This window comes from Arvicanthis niloticus, chromosome 21 (genome assembly GCF_011762505.2).
Source record: "Arvicanthis niloticus isolate mArvNil1 chromosome 21, mArvNil1.pat.X, whole genome shotgun sequence".
NCBI classification, from domain to species: domain Eukaryota; kingdom Metazoa; phylum Chordata; class Mammalia; order Rodentia; family Muridae; genus Arvicanthis; species Arvicanthis niloticus.
This window is the reverse complement of record NC_047678.1, coordinates 12638509-12650321: the sequence shown is the minus strand read 5'-3', so window position 1 is coordinate 12650321 and position 11813 is coordinate 12638509.

Below are 11813 nucleotides of genomic sequence, written 5' to 3'. Positions count from 1 at the left end.
CAATCACAAAAGAACACACATGGTATTTACTCACTGATAAGCGGAGATTAGCCCAAAAGTTTGAAACAACAAAGATTCAACTACCAGAAGACACGAAGCTCATGAAGAAGAAAGAACAAGTGAGGATGCCTAGGTCTTTCTTAGAAGGAGTAACTAAATAACCAAGGGAGCAAATATGGAGACAAAGTGTGGGTCAGAATCTGAAGGGGGGGTTGTAGGGAGACCATTGTGTCTGGGTATTCATTCCATAGGCAGTCACCAAAAATAGATGCTGATAGGGATGTCAGGATGGGAAAGCTGACAGCAGCCTGATAAGGCTGTCTCCTTAGAGGTCTCTCAGAGTTGGACATACCCAGAGACAGATACCCACAGCTATCCATTAATCTGATCAAAGTTCCCAATGGAGGAGTTAGAGAGTAAATTGAAGGAACCGTGAACCATAAGGGCTGGTGGCCCTGTGAGGAGAGCAAGAATACCAACCAGCCAGAGCTCCCCAGGGTCTAAACCACCAGCCCAGGAGCACATAGGGAGAGACACATGACTCCAGCTGTATATGTAGGGGAGGATGGCCCTGTTGGGCATAGGTGGGAGACAAGATCATTGGTACCCTGAAGGCTGAGCACTGAGGGGGGCGGGAATCTGAGGGTGGGGAGGGAGGCTGGGGGTAGGTGGGTAAACACCTTCATAGAGGCAGGAGGAGGGGGGATGGGATAAGGGGTTCCTGGGTGGTGGGGGAAATATGGTAAGGGGATAAAATTTGAAATGTAAATATTATATCCAATAAAAGAGGGGAAAAATAAAAAAGAGGTTAGAACCAACATTCTTAATAAAATGTCAGCCCTCTTTTAAAAAAAAAACTATCTTGATACTAAAATTTGTTTTGAGAATTGTATATTGCAGAATGATCAGCCTTGGTGTATCTACTCAACAAGCAAGATGGGCAGACCTGCTCAAACCTCTGAGGTCCGTGAATTCCATCTGGAGGCAGCGAAGACACAGCATCAGAGGATTGTCAACTTGCTCTCCCCCCCACTCCTCTTCTAATATCTCAACGCCCATAATCAGCTTGAAGAAGCTAATGATGAGTCAGCGCCCCTATTCCCTGGGCATGGGGACTAAGGTGGTAAATGTTGGGCTGTCTCCCTAGGGAAAAGTAGTGGTTTTGTCGGAATAGAGAGGATTAGCTAGGGTTTATTGCATAGCCATAACCTATTAGTAGAAATCTGTATAATTAATATCAAGATGAAGATATAAATTCTTAAATGGCACCAATTTACTTTGTTTACAAATTTTAAGGTTTTCATTGGCATGAGCTTCTTAGTGATATAAGAGTGAGATGAATATTGTTACTCTCATAGGCATTGTACCAGTATAACACACTTAGGAATACAAAGCTTAGACCCAGTCCTTCTTTAACTTTTTTAACTGATTTGAGATGGTCAGCCTATGAGTTAAGGGACTATAGCAAATTCATGACTTGGAGTTTATTATAAGGGTGTTCTCTATGTTTTATTTAGAAATAGCTGAGTGGAGTTAACAGGCAACAGTCCAGATTACCTTACATGGATAGCTGGTTTTCAAAACATCAGAAATCCTTAGAATTGACATGACAAACATTTCAGTATTAATGTTCATTTTCATTAGAGACCTGTCTGCTCTGGACAGCTTCCGATGTTAAATTCTAAGAAGAAATTGAGCATCCTTGGAGTTACTCCAGTTGTGGTGAGACAGCCACTAGGCAAGAATTGCCACTTTCCTTCTACAGACAAATTACTGTCCAGAAAAGGACACACTTGCAGAATAGTCGACTGATTATATCTGCCTAGACAGAGTAATCAGCCCTTAATAATTCTGCAGCACTAAGGTCTGTCAGATGATCCTGGGCCAGAAGGCAGAAGAACAGATGCTCCAACGTTTTGAAGTAGAGCGAGTGTCCAGATGTTCAGAGGTCTCTATAAATTGGCTAAGTTTTAGAAGCTATGCTTTGTGCTTCCCACAATTATAGTCAACTCAGTCATTCTGGATTTCTGATGGGGTTGAAAACTTATAGCTATTTACTTTGAGAGAAAAGATCTGAGTGTATGGTCATCAGCTGACATTCATCCTAAAGCCAAGGAAAAAGCCAGGTTCAGAACTAAGTGTTTTAGTTAGGATAGATGACAGAGGTGCTGGTTAGTCAACAAAAGGATGGACTGGGTATTAGGACTATCTTGTACCTCACTGGTACAAATTGGCATAATTATGCTCTAATTGTATTTTGAGAGAAAAGTTTCCTTTTAACAGGAAGGGTGATGTGTAGGAGGAGCTAAGGTGGGAGGAGTATGAGAGGAAGAAAAGGAGTAAGAAGAGGAGAAGAAGAAGGAGAGGAGAAGCTAGGTGATGAAAGAGAGATAGAGGGGGGGAGACAGGGAAGCAGATGTTCATGTATCTCCACCAGTCAAAGATAGTTGATATATCTAGGTTGGGTAGTGGGTTACACCTCTGATTGAACAATACCAAACTTATAAAGCCTATGATTAACATTTCTTTAAAAAATGTATAAATGCAAAAAGGAAAAGGGGGCATGGGATAGGGGTTTTCTAAGGGGGGGGGAATGGGGAAACGGGATGGTATCTGAAGTGTAAATGAAAGACCTAATAATAATAATAAAAAAACAAAACAAAACAAAAAAAAAAAAACAAAAAAAAATCCCAGAAAAATATTTTCAACAAAATCATAGAAGAAAAAATTTTCTAACCTAAAGAAGATGCTTATAAATGTACAAGAACCACACAGACCACCCAATATATTGGACCAGAAAAGAAATGTCCTTTATCACATAATAATGAAAACACTAGACATACAAAATATACAAAATAAAAAAAATACTAAAAGTAGACAGGTAAAAGGCAAAGTGTGTGTGTGTGTGTGTGTGTGTGTGTGTGTGTGTGTGCACGTGTACACGTGTGGTGCATGTAGAACTATTAGAATTTTACCCGAGTTCTCAATGGAAGCTCTGAAAGTGAGAAGGGCCTGGACAGATACAGACAGAGACCACAGATGCCAGCCCAATCTACCATGTTAAGCAAAACTTTCAATCACCATAGATGAAGAAAATAAAGTCAAATTTAAGCAATATCTATCACAAATTCAACCTGACAGATGGTAATATTAGGAAAACACCAACATAATGAGGTTAACTACACCCATGGAAACAGAATATAATCTTATGTCAGCAAAATCAAAAGAAAGAAAGTGCTAGTGCACACCCACATATTTCATTCTCTTTGGTTCAGGAAGGTACTATGCAGGCTACTGAAAGAGAAACATAGACATCAACTCAGCTACAAAATCTTTGACCAGCCATCTTTCCTGCATTCAAAATATTTTAGAACAGTGGTAGCACAGAACTTGTAGTTGTAACCAACCAATGTTTGATTTAAAATAAGGACCACTCCCTGAAAAGGAACCAATACTCTATATTACTTAGGCAACCAAGAACCAGAGACTAGATAGCCCCACAACCTAGAATAAAACCAAACACTACTGATTTAAAATAAATAAAAATTTAGAAAGAAATCAATAAAATGATTCCTCATGATATTTTTCTGTATTCATAGATCAGTGCCACATCTAGCCACCACCAGAGGGGATTCCTCCAGTAGCAGATGGGAACAGATATAGAGACCCATAGCCATACATTATATGGAGAAAGAGTCTATCCTGGAGTTTTTCATCAAATCCATTCCCCTCAGAGCTTAGGAAATCTCATGTAAGAGAAGGTGGAAAGATTATAAGATCCAGTGGGAATGGAGGATTCCAAGAAACAAGACCCTCTGAATCAACTAAGGATGGTGCATATGAGGTCACAGAGACTTAAGACCCAAGGGCAGGACCTACAGGTTTACACCAGGTCCTCTGTTTATACATTGTAAGCTATTAGCTTACTATTTTTATGGGGCTTCTTACTGTGAGAACAAGGTTTCTGACTCCTTTGCCTGCACTTGGGTCTCTTTTCCTCCTATTGGGTTGTGATGTCCAACTTCAGTATGAGGGTCTGATAATTTTTTGCTTCATCTTATTATATTTTATTTTGTCATGTTTGGTTGTTATCTCTTAGAAGCCTGTTCTTTTCTAATAAGAGAATGAAAACATGTAGATTTAGAGGGAGAAAGTGGGTAGAAACTGGAAGGAGTTGCAGGAGGGGAAACTATAATCAGAACACATTGTACGAAAGAGTCTGTTTTCAAAAAAATGAAAAAAAAATCCTCTAGAAAGATTCTGTAGCCACGCATTAGAAAAGTTCTTCAAACCATTTTTTTAAAACAGCTGAATTAAATAAAGAAGTCAATATAACATATGAAAGATGAATTCTACCAAGATAAAACTATTGTAAAATAACAAAATGAAAAGCTACAATAAGTTAAATAAGACACTTATTCATGGCAAGCATGTCAGATGGAATGCCATCAAGGGGAAGACAGAGAACTTTTGTATTTTATGTCAGTGTAAAAAAACTAGAAGAGAAATCTACATGAAAAAAAAATCAAAAGAAGAGAAATTATGAAAAACCTACAAATCATGAAGTTGGAACAACACACTATTGATTCATGAGAGAGCCATTAGAGAAACCAGGAGGGAAATTAAACTTGACAGAGATAGTAATGCAAATAAATACATAACATTGAGAAGTCATTTCTTTTTGTTTGTTTGTTTGTTTTTGACTTTTAAATTTTTTCTTGGTTATTTTGTTTATTTACATTTCAAATGTTATCCCCCTTCCCGGTTTCCTCCCCGATAATGCCCTATCCCACTCCCCCTCCCGCTTGCTTCTACTGGGGTGCTCCTCCACCCATCTGCCCACTCCTGTCCACTGCCCTGGCATTCCCCAACCCTGGGATATCAAGCCTTCACAGGACCAAGGACCTCCCCTTCCTTTGATGTCAGACAAGGTCATCCTCTGCTACATATGTATCTGGAGCCATGGGTCCCTCCATGTGTACTTTTTGGTTGGTGGTTTAGTTCCTGGGAGCTCTGGGATGTCTGATTGGTTGATACTACTGTTCTTCTTTGGGGTTGCAAACCCCTTCAGCTCTTCAGTCCTTCCCCTAACTTCTCTATTGGGGTCTCCTGCTCAATCTGATGGTTGGTTTCAAGCATCCCCATCTGTATTGGTAAGGCTCTGGCAGAGCTTCTCAAGAGACAGTTATATTGGGCTCCTGTCACCAAGTACTCCTTGGCATCAGTAATAGTGACTGGATTTGGTGTCTGTATATGGTATACATTTCCAGGTGGGGCAGTATCTGGATGGACTTTCCTTCAGTCTCTGCTCCACTCTTTAATCCTGTATTTCCTTTAGAAAGGAACAATTCTAGGTTAAAATTTTGAGAAGGGTAGGTGGCCCCATCCCTTAACCAGGGGCAAGGATGTGGAGAAAGAGAAACACTCCTCCATTGCTGGTGGGATTGCAAGCTGTTACAACTAATCTGGACATAAGTCTGGTGGTTCCTCAGAAAACTGGACATAGTACTACCTGAGGACCCAGCTATACCACTCCGTGGCAGTTCCAGTAGTATCCATAAGATAATAATCCTGACCACTAACCTTGAGAGTTTTAGAGTATGAATTAATCATGTATATTCCCAGCTATATTTTACCTGAAACCTTCTAATGCACATAGTAAATTACACACATTCACTCTTGGTAACATGTATTCAGTAATCTTACATGAATTATAAGATTTATTTATAAATATAAGTAAAAGTTTATATATTTACATAGCAGGACGAAGTTACTAAATTAGAGAAAGCATTGGCCATTGGGGAAAGATGATAATAAATATTGTTTAAGAAACCATTAGAACATAGTTTAGAAAATTATTTTCAAATAAGTTGAAAAATATAAAATAAGACATGATGGATCCCCAGTGGGGCAGTCCCTGGTTGGTCCTTCCTTCAGTCTCTGTTCTATTTTTTGTCCCTGTTCTTCCTTTGGACAGGAACATTCCTGGGTTAAAATCTTTGAGATGGGTGGGTGGCCCGATCCCTCAACCAGGGGCTGTGCCTATCTACTGGAGGTGGTCTCCACAAGTTCTATCTCCCCGTTCTTTGCGCATTTCGGCTAAAGTCATCCCTGTTGGGTCCTGGGAGCCTCATATTTCCCCAGTGTCTAGGAAACCACAGACCAAAGGGAGCGTAGAAGGAAGAGCATAGTGTGGATGCATTGAGGGGGGAACAGGACGATCGTGGGAGGTGGAGGGAAAGGGGAACGTGAGAGGACGAGAGGAAGGGGAGGAAATATGGGGGCAGTATCAGGAAGTAGAGATGTTCGAGAGGTACAGAGGGTCAGGAACTCAAACAAAAACAAGTAATTTTACAATGTCCTGTAAACAACAAAAACTAAAGCCCAGGTCAGGTGGATTCACTGATGAATTCTGACTGATCTTTAAGCACGAATCAGCACCTTATTTATCAAACTATTTCATAAATGGAAAGGAAGGAAACACTACACAGTGCATTTGAGGAAGCCATTATTGCCTTGAAAACAAACTCTGATAAGATCATTATAAAATGAAAGTAAAAGCTAAGCTCACTAATAAACATCAACACTAAAAGTCTCAATAAAACACTCATGTAATAACACTTTGGAGCTTTTTTATCTTATCATTTTAAGTCATGGGATTTTTAATTCATCATCATTATCATTATTATTATTAATCTTAAAGTTCCGTTGTGTATTTATTACGGCTTTTGGTTTGAATTTTGTATGTGGTTCCTGTGTGTGTATATCTCTGTATTTATAAACATTTCTTGTGCTTGGGGTGGGGGGCGCTCCTTTTCTGGTTTAGTTGTTTTGTCATACTCCAAGTTGTTTGGTTTTTAATCTTATTGTATTGCATTCTCTGTTATTCCTTAGATGCCGGTGAGGTGAAGAGTAACTGGTAGGAGTAGGGAGAGGAAAAACTGTAATCAGAGTCTATTGTATGAAAAAAATAAACTATTTACAGTGAAAGAACACAGTAACTAAATCCTTTGCTTTTATCGACTTGTCTTCAATCCAGGGAACCCAGGCTGGCTCAATGTGTCAGATTACATAAAGATGACAGAATTGTGAAAAAATAATTTTGGAAAAAAAAAAACACAAATGCTTAATTGTGAGAATCTGATTGTTCCTGCATTTTGTAGGCTTGTGTGAAAGAAAGCATTCTAAAAATCACCAAAAACAAGACTGAGGCAGGGATTGCTAGTCTCTACAAGCATTTTTGCTTTATGTAAACAGAAATATTTTACTTTGGACACAAGTACTATTTATAACTGTTTACTTTTCATTAACATTAATAAAGAACAGATGTTTACAAGATAATAAAAATAGAACAATTAAATTTGACTTCTTAGTGGAATAAAATGTGTTAAAAGTATATTAAAGTTTTTCAAATTGGCATCCAAGTTTAGAAAAAAAATTGCTATAGATACAATGACCAAAGATCATGGAAATGTTTTCAAATATAATAGAATTAGCTTCATATTTCAATAATAAATATGTGTAATTCATCTAGTCATCACATTCTTTGAATCTCCAATTTTCCTGAATGTCCCAGGACAGCTCTCTGTCTAACACCATGAGGTTTTTTAACAGCAGGGAAAAACTGAAAAATTTGGAAGTATGATTAGAAAACAATGTTTTCTCTCAAATGTCAGATACAGTTGATTAAATTATCTTCATGAATATGAGATTATGCATATGAAATAAATAAATTTGAATGTGGATACAATTACCCATAATGTGGGAGTGAGGTCCATGTGGTTCGTGAACTCTAATTATTTGATCTCACACATGGAGACTTTTGTGGAGTAACTGTGATGACTCTTATTAGAAACAGCTCACGAATTGTTACTGTCCAAACTTGCCAGTTTTTACTGTAGCATTACAAAAAAAACCCTCAAACCTTTGAAATTGATTTTCTCTCACCACAAGCTATAGAGACTTGATTTTATGTTCAATTAAGAGAAATTTTACTCAATTATGGAAATTCTATTAAATTAGCAGGCATGATGTGTTTTTCATGATTCTCTGTCATTCTTTACCTCTCCAATAATAAAGACTTCCAGTCAACCAATAATGGTTGACTTCTTTTAACACTAGCATTTCTACTTTTTGTCTTTTCCAAGAAAATTTTCTAATGATAATATAATTTAAAATGTAATTGTTGCACCAAATATTTATTTTATTTGCTTGAACTATTCATTTTTTTCAAGAGCAGCTCATAGACTCTTGCTTCATGGGCCATAAATAATTCCCCAGTCTGCCACTTCAGCACATCTCTAATTGTAATGTACTATGTAATGTTATAGGCCATTATACAGATGCTTCTGTTATTGAAAGGTGGCCAATAGTGACATTGAAATGTGTGTTTGCATTAGAAGACTGTGAACTCAATCACCAGTCTTAATGTAATAGTTTTTCTTCCTAACTGTAGAAATCCTAATTTGTTTAGCTGTGTTTGTCCTTTAAGTACACGGTTACATTTTAATTCTTGAATTTAACAACCAAGTGAAAGATATAGTATGGTGTTTCTGATATAAAAGCCAGCAAAGATATTAGCTGTCTCTCTGTTTAAGGTTTTGGTATTTATCTTTTCTTAGAATATTTTATAATTTATATCTTGAACACTATTGCTATTGAAAAAATTTCTCCACTATCCTTTACTTTATGGTTAAACTATGTACCTTCTTTGTGAATGTTACCAAGCTAGAATGTGAGTCTGCTGGTTTTTCCTGTCAATGTATGTTGTGACCCTCTTTATGAGAATCACCATTAACCTAGGGGCCATCAACTGACAGTTACAAGAAACTTCTCACTATTTTTATTATTTGACCTTTCTTGATTTTAAAACAAGGAGCAAAAAGAAAAAGATCTACTTGAATATTTTAGAGTCAATTATGTTGTAAATCGTAATTTAATAACAGGACTAATATTGTGGACAATAATGTACCTAAAGAAATGTAAGAGGCCTGCCTACCACAAAGTAAGTCTGTGGCGACCTGACCTGCTGTGTAGCATCTTCCTCTGAAATGAAATCTCCATTTTGGAGGAAGTTCTGCAAAGAACAGGATGTTCTAAAGCATAGATTCTCAACCTTGCTACTGCTATGACCCTTTAATACAGTTCTTTATGTGACCACATCAACCATAGAATTATTTTCTTTGCTACTTCATAACTATAATTTTGTTACTGTTATGAATTGTAATGTAAATATCTGTGTTTAGATAGTCTTACCTGCCCCCATTTCATCCAGTAGAGAAGTTTTCTATGCTCAGGAAATAAATTCAGAAGCTTAAGGAAGTCCCTGAAACTGACCAGTCTCACTAGGTCTCTCTTTTCCCCAAGAAATACAAATTATATTATATTTATTTATGACTACTTAGCAGCCTGGAAAATGTTGAGACCTTCTGAGCTGCCTGAGACACTAAGCTGTCAACTTTGCAGCAATTTCTCCAGTGAACACAAGGTTTCCAACTTTTGTGAACTTTTTACCAAAGCTAAGGTGAGCTTTGGAAGTACAGCTGTCTTGAGTCAATTCTGCTCCTGTATGTAAACCCCCATCTATATTCTGGAAAATAATTCTAATAATTTATTGGTTCATCAATTGTCCTTTGGTGGTTTCCTTACTTGAGTCTGAGGTCAGTAGACCTTTGTTCAAGCCTCCTTAAAAATAGTCTTGTGTACACAATAGAAGAACATATTCCAAACATGTATTTTTTATGAAACTTCTCCAAATCACTTTCCCAGTTCTAGATGGAGCTAGGATAAGAACATACAGGTTATCCAAAGGTAGTTAAGAGTACAGAAGACATTTTACTCACTATGACCATCTCTGCTTTTAGTGCTACTTTTGCATGTTGATGGCAAGGATGATTTTGTGTAAAGAAAATATCCAGAGTTAATGATTAAAAACAAATACTGAGAGCCACAGTCTCTTACTGTATTTTGCATGAATTCAGTAATGGAACAAGAGTACTGTGTATATGTATATAACCACATTGATCTTTCTCTTCCTCCCTCTCCCTCTCTCTCTCTTTCTCTTTCTTTCTCATGCATACGCGCGCGCGCGCGCGCGTGTGTGTGTGTGTGTGTGTGTGTGTGTGTGTGTGTGTGTGTGTTAAGACAGCCTCTTGATATGAAGGCCAAAAAAGCTTCAAATTTATGGGAATAGTACCTCAGCTTCTAAGATACTGGCACTATAAGAGTGTGCTGCTGTGCTTGGCATATTATATTGATTTTTCTTAAAGAAATGATGTATATAAAGTACAGTGGAATTTTATATGTGTAATTTGATTTGCTATGATAAGGCCTAAGTAAAGAATATTTATACATATATTCCTTTAATTCTTTTCCAGTTCATCATTCTATCCTAAGTTTGCATATTATATTCAGTTTTTCTTTATTAAAATGTTATCTATATAAAATCACAATTGTATTTGCTTTTTTGACTCAATATTTTTATGATTTATCAACATTGTATGAGTCATTATTTTATTCTTTTCTAATTCTACTGCATGGTAAGGTGAGGGTTCCTTGTTCTCCAGTTTGTGGGCATTTAAGCTCTATTAAATTAGGAGTAGTGTGAACAAATTGGCTATGCCTATTGGTGGATAAATTTTATTAGGATCATATGTGTCATTCTTGAGTAAGTTCTTAAGAGGAATTTCACTGCCGGGTAGGTGAATACACACATTTATAACAATTGCTACTAAATAGCTTTCCAAAATGATGAATGTGATTTTTCACATTTACTAGCTCTGTTGGGTTTGCGTGGTCCTCACTGATGCATGCCTTGCTGTGCTCAGTCATTTCAATTGGTCATTTTGTCTGTTGCAAAGGTGCCCCTGTGGTTTGAACTTGTCCTTCTACATGGACTGAAGATGTGTGTTTCCCATGTGCTTATTGACCACTTCTATGTATAATGTAATGAAGAATTAGTTTGTTTTTAATCTTGTTTGCTGTTTTTAATTTAAATTTATTTACTTATACATAAACAGGGAATATATTCATGGGTATGAAGCTTTATCAAATATATACACTTGTCATTCAAGTTAATCACATCTATCTCTTCAAATACATGTCATCTTTTATAATAAAACTGGTCAAATTTTTTCTTTCTTCTAGCTTTTGAAATATAGAACATTTTATAAATATGAATGCACTGTTGTATACCAGAGCCTCTTACTCCCTGTAAGTAGAACAGAATACCCAGTGCTCAATCTCTTTCCTCTCTCTTAAACTGTTATGTTGCCCCAATTTCTGAAAACCACTTTTGTACCATCAGTGTGAGAGATATGAACCTTGTAATTTCTATAGAAGGGAACTGTATAGTGCCTGCATTTCTATAACTGGCCCATCAGGTTTGATAATGATCTTCAATTCCAGCCATTTGATGGTGGCAACATTCTTTTTTTTCCCATTCTTTCTTAATCATTTCATTGTGTGCATATACATTTTTCTTTTTCTATTTATCAGTCCATGGAAATATTATTTCCATTTCTTGGTTATTATAAGCAGTGCTTATACTGAAAATTCTAATGGGATGTCTTTTGATCATACTGATATCATTTCCTATGGAAGCATGTGTGTGTGTGTGTGTGTGTGTGTTTGATAACACTTGCTATTCTTGATCTTTCAAAGATGGCATTATTTCTAGCATATGGCAGTACCCACTACACTCTACATTTTCTGATAGGAAAAGATTTGAGGCATTTTTCATATACTGGATTGTCATCTATGGGTGTTTTATTTTCTGTTCATATATATTTGGAGTTACATACACATCTGTACAT